An 8027-nucleotide genomic window follows, 5' to 3' on the forward strand; every position below is an offset into this window, starting at 1 on the left:
GGTGCACACACATCCCATAGCATAATTATATTATATTTGAAATATTGGTTTCTAAATTTCTAATTTTATGAGTATAAGTATCATTTAATATCACTATAATAACTTTGAGAAGGAACCTCACATTCTATGATAAGGCCTTGTAAAATTTATGATGTTATTGAGCAATGTGGAATTTTATGAGGTTACATGTATTTTAGGAATAGGTCATGACTACTCATTTACTTATGGCTTAAAGAAAATTTTGTCTGATAGCCTTTGGCAGTTAAGCATTTTGCATATGTTTTTCCTCTTAGTATCTAATGTCTATGAACACATCTGCACAAAGGAATCAAACCTAGATATATTACTCAAATTTCTCCTCTATGGATAGATTAAGAAGAGAATACTCTTCAGTGGTATATATATATAATGTATATATCAACTTAGATATTACAATGAAGGAACATATATGCATTATATTTTGTTTCTATTGCTTCAATTTTTTTTGTAAATCCTATAGTTTCTAGTCAGTTGCTCCATAGAGGATATCCAGGCCAAGTAACACAAGGACTACATGCAACATATAGTTTCCATCATCAAATGCAATATATTGAAACCACTAGTTCATACACATAGAACCTTCTTTCAAGAACTACATGCAAATCATTCATATAAATATAAGTAAAATCTTAAAATATGCAGGCATGTAAAAAACTCTTCTTTGTTGACTAAATGCAGACAACTCTTGTCTATTCATAATTTCTTGAAACAACATATGAATCTCAATGATTGTACTTGAAATAGCATTATAGTAAATCAGTAGGCATTCATCAAGTTCAATCACCTTTTTAATAAAGCACATTATTTTGTTGCTTTAGGAAAAAAAATCTAATGATTTTCCCTTTCACTGCAATGCATTTGCAAAGAGGCTTTTCATATGATTATCAAACATTTGGGCAATGCCATCAATGATGAATGTCCTAATAGTTATGATCTACTTTTTCAAATACTAAATTAGATGATCTGCACTACAACAATTTTACCTTTAACCTACCTATTTATTAGATGATTATAATTTATAAATTTCTTTGGATATTCTTATATTTAATCTAACTAGTTTTCATGAATAGCAGAATTGTCTTTAATAGTTCATCATCTTCTCTAAAATAAGACAATACTCTAGTTATGTATTTCCTTCTCTATGGGTTTGATTGCTTTTCAAAATCAAGACATTTGATACAAGTGACACCTTCCATAGTATCTTCCCATAGAACAAATCCATTTGCTATAGAGCTAGGAGTAAAATCAATGAATAAGTGAGATAGAGTAAAAATCATGAAATTATATTTCAAGATAAAAAAATTTCCTCATGTTAGAAAATATGTTGGAGGTTATGATCCAGAAGCTCCCTAGTATGGGTAGAAATCAAACCATGGGGCGTGAAACATCAATATGCAGCAAGGATAATGGGCAATGGCCAAAATATAGTTTTAAATGAGATTACAATATATATCTATATTTCTATGTTCAAAGTATACTTGAAATGCCCTATTAGGGAACCCAATGTACAAACAAATACAAGATTACATCTATTGAATATAGCAATAAATCTCCATATGATAAGAAAGGATAGAACAACTACAACTGTGTTCCCTAGTAGGATTTTACAATACTATAGAATTATTTTGTCACTAGTGCACTAGCATTCACATAGCATCATTATGTGTTAATTATAGTCAGGAATTACATAGAGACTATGATTAGGTACAATGGTTAATCTTTATCTAGCTTCATCAAAGAAAATTAGATAAAACTAAAATATCAAATTAAAGAAAGTGTAGTAAACCTTACCTTGATGTATAAGTCAATAGCTTTGTAGACCTAATCATGGATAGGCCTACAAGAGGATGGCAAAGCTTCAACCAAATCTAGGAAAATGGTAGGCTAAAAATTGGAATATGTAGCAATTTTTATGAGATACTCATCCCACACTTTGGCCACATTACATACAAATGGATTGTTGCTAGTGGAGCTATGAGAACTAGCATTCCCTTCACTAAAAAAGGGTGTAATCAAACTCTTCCCCACATCACTTTGTTGAGACATGAACATGGAAACTATATGTTGCATACTCTCTACCTCCAAAATACCCAAATCATCAATTACATCATCGTCATTCTTCAATGGCAATAAGAAATCTACTATCATAGCCTAATCTACCTGGCTTGAAATTTTGTTTTCAAGCTTAAAGGTGCAATCTCTATCTACACTCCATGCAAGGGAACAATGAAGGAACCCAAATAGGAAGGTAATAGGTATGATATCTTTGTCCATAGGGAGTAGCTTAACCACACAATCCACCTCTACTTTCATCTCACCGCTTTTTTCCTTTATCATGTTTAAACCTTGAAAGTCCACCTTATCAAATACACATTTGTAATGATAAAAGATTGATTAGAATTTGCAAAAATGAATCTCGATGTAAATCGGTTCAAATCATCAAAGGACTATAAAGCTCTATTCAAATTTCATTTTAAGTGTATTTGCTAGAGTTCTAGATCTCCATTGAATTATTTTAAAGAAATTTTCTCTCATTTCAAAGAAGTAATGTGGAAATGTAATATGTGAATTACTTATTTCCCATATAGCTTCATTGAAAAACAAGAGCCCATATAGCTTCCTTAAAACATCAAGAACACACACCTGTTAGTGTACAGAAATAGTGCTCTACAGATAAATTTCTCGTTAATGCCTTTCCTTCTTATTGACTCTATTTTCTTCCTAAAATAGTCCAAAGGAAGGGTTATTAGGTCATTGATTAGATTCTCCATGTGGCTGCCCCCAAATGGAATCTCCATGGGTGCCAATGGAAATAGTACAAGAGCTCATTTTTTAATTGCAGAGCAAGTTAAGAGCAATATTGCTTCAATACAACTGCTAACTATCTTGAGCCCTTGGGATATGGGATTAAGCTCCTCACAACATCAAAGGGATTCAATGGCATGTTTCTAGTTCTTCAGTATTTTATCTTTAAAATATTGGCCCCTTCATTTACAAAGATTTCCTATGGAGTAGTCCTCTATCATTTCAAAAAATGTCGATGCACACCCAATTGCTAAGATGGTGGATGGTTCCATGTGTATCATATAACCATAGAAATGGGCTACTATGAGCTCAAAAGTCTCCACCCCACCTAGACAAGAATTCAAATTTATTTCAATGGCTTCCTTTAGCTTCCAATTCAAGTATCCAATCATGGACACCAAAGGTAACTGCATGCAGACATGTACAAAAGTTGAAATTCAATTTGTGTACCTTGTGAATATGGAAAGTGGAATCCTTAATGTGAACTATTGTGTTGGTTGAGAATCCCATAGCTTCAAACCTATGTAGACCATACCAGATTAGAAAGTGCAAGAGCTATAAACATTTACATTCATGAAATAGAAATGGAAGTAATAGCCAATTGTAGACAAATTTTGCTAGTCAGTCTTGTAGTGTCACTCATGACTATTATAAGAAATTTGATTTCGATATTCACTAGTCGTAAATTTCCTTTCTACTCATTGTCTTCCAACTTTTCCAATCTCCCTTTTTGCATACTGTGCATTAGCCATTGTTCACTCTTCCATTATGATTTCACATTATTTGTTGTTTGGTTGACTTTAGTATCAACTTTACCATCTCTAAACTCTTTTCTAGTTGGGACCTATATTATTTTTCCTGTCCATGTTTCACATGTCTATCATTGCGTGTTTTGAGCCAAGAATCTAGGGATCAAAACATGCAATTGCTTGAAAACATTCCTTTCTTTCCACAACTAAGATTTGGATATGATTTTCTAAATTGTGAATAGCTTTGCCAATAAAAGTATCCTTTTAGATGGATGTGTCATCTCTATTAATCAATTTACTTGTCTCTTCATTTTTTGGGGATTTTTTAAACTATAGGATAGGTGAAGTTTTGGAATTGTGTACACAATCATGTTGATCCAATTATAAGTTCAATGTTTTTTATTTGGCAAACCTGTATTTATGCATTCGCTTCTACTTGTTTAGTTTTGTAGTCTCTTTCTTAACACATTTCTTATATTGTCTTTGCTCAAATCATATATGAAACCAACATTTTTGGTCTTGAAGAACTTATCTTTTAATCTATATGTAAAGTGAAACTTTAGAGCTTCTATAGCATGGCCATTGAAAATAAGGACATCAAAGCAGATTTTTACATTTTCCTATTAGTTTTGGAATTCTGGGAATGCGAGAATGTTTACTGCAACAATATCAGTGCTCACAAATTCTAGGACTAGGAATTCCTTTGTAACCTTCTCTCTACATTTACTATGGTAGAAAATTGCATATACATAGCATCTTCTACCTTTATTTCTCAAAATAGCATGGTATTGATACAAATTTTACATTTTTTCTAGCTATTTGATACAAAAAATTTATAAATTTTTTTGTTTCTCCAAGTTCATGTGTCTTTCTATTTGATGGTACATTTCTTCAACAAATCCTGTGTAAGTTTTTTTATCTTGCTTAGAAAATCCATCAAAGAGAAGTGTGGTTCCCAAGCTAAAGGGCCTTTAAGAAAGTATTACATTACATATAGTAAGAGTTAATGCATGCCATGGCCATTCTTGATTATATGAATTTCAAAATTGTATGCCTTCTTTGCAACCAAATCATTTGATGAAAACCAATGAAATAAATGTTCTAACTAGTAGTGAACTATAGGATCCATGTGCTATGAAGATGCGTGTTGTTAAGGCTCATGGCTATTTGAAAAGCAAACTACTAAAGTGCTCACTTGGATTAGTTAGGTCATGGCCCTTGTCATACTAGCTAGGATTTTCGTAAGATAGAATGTATGCATTTGAACTCCCAAATAAAATTGGAGTATCATGTGTCTGGTTGTGAGATAGAGCTATTAGGTGAAACTCTTGTTATGTTTATGGTTGCAAGATAGAACCATTTCCATTATAAAATTTATGTTTGAGGCTATCACACCCAAAATATTTTGGCGAATCATGTTTAAAATTGCAAGATAGAACCACTAGATGACACTTTAGTTATAATTGCACATATTGTTTCATCACACAATTGCACATTTTGTTTGGAGTATCATGCTCATAGTTTAGTTTCAATTGGAAACCTCATGCTTACAACTAATTGTTAGCATTGAAAAATATATATTCTCTGGGATTGCTTTCACATTAGCATTCTATTTTTAAATAGATTTCTCATTTAGCGATATCAGATTTCCACAATTCATATCAATAAATTATTCTTTCTAGATTTGATTGTATAATGGTAATTTTTTAGATGACACTATATGATCCAAAATATGACACTATATCACAATAGATTATTGTATGTAAATTCCAAGAATATTGAATTGTCTTGTTCCAAAAGCCTATCCATAAAATTTTCCTAGAATAGTTCCTATTCCTAACTAGCCCCTTGGGATTGGTAAAACCATAGACAATGAAATGTCTGATTACACTTAGTTTGCAATCCTTAGGATAATAATATTCAAAAACAATGATAACTATCTCTTACTATAGTCTCAAAGTGTACAAACCTCTTAATAAATTGATGAAAATATGATTCCCCTATTGAACAATTTTCAAAAGGTAATGTCCATCTGCCTGGAGCACACATAGATCACATCTGATTCATATTTCCTTTTATATCTTACTTAAGAGCATATATTTCCTCAAGAAAAACATTTCTATACATTAATATGTTTTGATCTTTTAGTCATCTTCATTAGTTGAAGATGATTTTAGTTACATTTGAAAACATTAATCAACAATTTCCTTATATGAAGATATAAACATTAACTACAACATGTCCAATTTATTTTTAGATATATTTTCCCATGAAGAAAGACCACACCTAACAATATGAACCCATAAAAAAATAATGAGACAATGGTTGCATTGTGGTCTCAGTTTTGAAGAAAACCTGATAAATGTTATTTTCCTTGCAAAAAGTGTAAGGGCTTAAAGAATCGAAGAATTCTAATCACAACAACCCATAGTCATTGTAGGTAACATGGTCACATTGAAGGGGGCCATGAGTTTTGTCCACTATTGAATGTGGATTTTGTATTGGAGTAACATGGAGGTGTGAATATCCAAGCTAGTAATAACACTCCCATGGAAGAAGATGATAATGTGCCATAGGACATGATTGAAGAAGATGGTATTGGGGTAGGTGATGAAGAGGCTCACAATGATGGTACTAGTGAATCTAATAATGATGATGAAGATGGTCTTGATATACCTTTACTTGAGAAGGCACATGAGCCCTTATATGAAGGATCCCGAACAACTCTACTCTCAGCCATAGTGTTGTTGGTGAACTTAAAGGTTGTGAATGGTATATCCAATGTAACAATGTCACATATTCTAAGGTATGCCACTTTTTTCATCCTCAATGTTATCATACAATTAATATTCATTATATTATCAATGCATATTTTTTGTTGTAGGTTGATAGGTGATTTTTTGTTACCACCATAAAACATTTTGCCTCGTTCATACCAAGAATTATCTACCATTATGAATCAGATGGGAATGAAGTATCAAACAATACATGTAGGTCTCAATGATCACATTCTATATCATAAATAACATGAATTTGCAATAGAATACCCTGATTATCTTATTAGTAGATATCTATCAGATCAAATAATAAAAAGGGTGCCTCACAAGGTTCTCTAGTACATTCCCATTATTTGACAAGAAAAATTTTAACCAATTGGTTGGTCTAAATTTTGACCAACCTGAGTCAAAATTTTGACCAATATTTGTCAAAAAATGGATTCAAATTTACTACTATATTGAGATCTCAAACATCTAGTTCAACATCAATGGACCAAACACATTGAGGTTCATATGTACTACATTAGAGAGTTGATATATGAGCAAGTCATTGAGTTGGGCTATTGTCCTATAGTAGAGTAGGTTGTAGACATCTTCACCAAACTATTTACTAAGGTCAAGTATATCCATTTACAAGATCTCTTGGGGGTGTGTGATATTTCAGTGAGGGAGGTCACTTGACTTCTCTCTTCTTTCTTATGGGAGGGATCTTTTCCTTACATGAGGTCTTCTTCTCTCTCATTTTCTTTTGTTGTACTTATCTCTCTTTTTGGAGGGGGGTTTTTCCCATGTGGTTTTCCCTCTTTTTCCACTTTATGAGAGATTGTATTGCATATTTTTTGCACTTGTAGTTTGTACATGGCTACCTAACATGACCTAGTAGTCGAGACCCATCATGCATTTTCATCTAGCTTTTGTGAGCTTAAGTACATTCCCCTAAGTTACACTTAAGGGGGGTGTTGGTGTAAATAAGTATTTACTATTTACACTTTACTTAAGTTTACTTAGGATAATGCATTTTTATATTAGTTGTCATGTAGACACCTAGGAGTTTGCATATTCATATGAGTTGTCATGTAGACAACATAGTTGTTTGCATTTCAATTGAGCGCATGTTTTCTACTACATCTCTTTATGGAATACATCTTTATATTCTTATCCTCTCATTTTTGGACATGCATTCATGCATAAAGGAATACAATCCATTTTTGGTGGACATGTGCTTAGTTGTGATGATTATCTCTTTGCTGACTCCTAGTCATTCTAGTTGTCTTTATATATAGGAAATTCTAGTGTGTATTCATCTGATATCCATTATTATTTTGATCAATATTGAGATTCTCATTTGATCACTATTTGTCTCTCTTGTGTTATCCAATGAGCTTCTTGATTTTGGTATTGAATTATTGTCTTAGGAAAATTCTTATAGTTTGGCAACTTATGCTTGACATGCTTTGATCACTCAGCTTGCACTGATTTCTTAGTTTTCTCTAGTCACTTGAATTGTATTGTAATTCTAATAGAATAATGACTAAGTGTTGTGTCACTGCCTTGTCAAAACTAATCTGAGTTTAACAAGAGTTTTAGAAATTTAAGTGATGAGAATCATAATGAAACTAAGGATATTGATCACTCATGATTGTGAAATCTTTTGGAT

The 8027-nt window shown here is 32.1% G+C and overlaps 1 pseudogene; it reads right to left on the reverse strand.

Moving 5' to 3' along the window:
- Positions 1 to 222: 222 nt before the first annotated feature.
- LOC149580212 (BTB/POZ domain-containing protein SETH6-like) lies at positions 223 to 3596 on the reverse strand (annotated as a pseudogene).
- Positions 3597 to 8027: the final 4431 nt, after the last annotated feature.

The sequence above is a fragment of the Cupressus sempervirens genome, chromosome 1 (genome assembly GCF_028749045.1).
Source record: "Cupressus sempervirens isolate cs-2001-9-10 chromosome 1, ASM2874904v1, whole genome shotgun sequence".
NCBI lineage: Eukaryota > Viridiplantae > Streptophyta > Pinopsida > Cupressales > Cupressaceae > Cupressus > Cupressus sempervirens.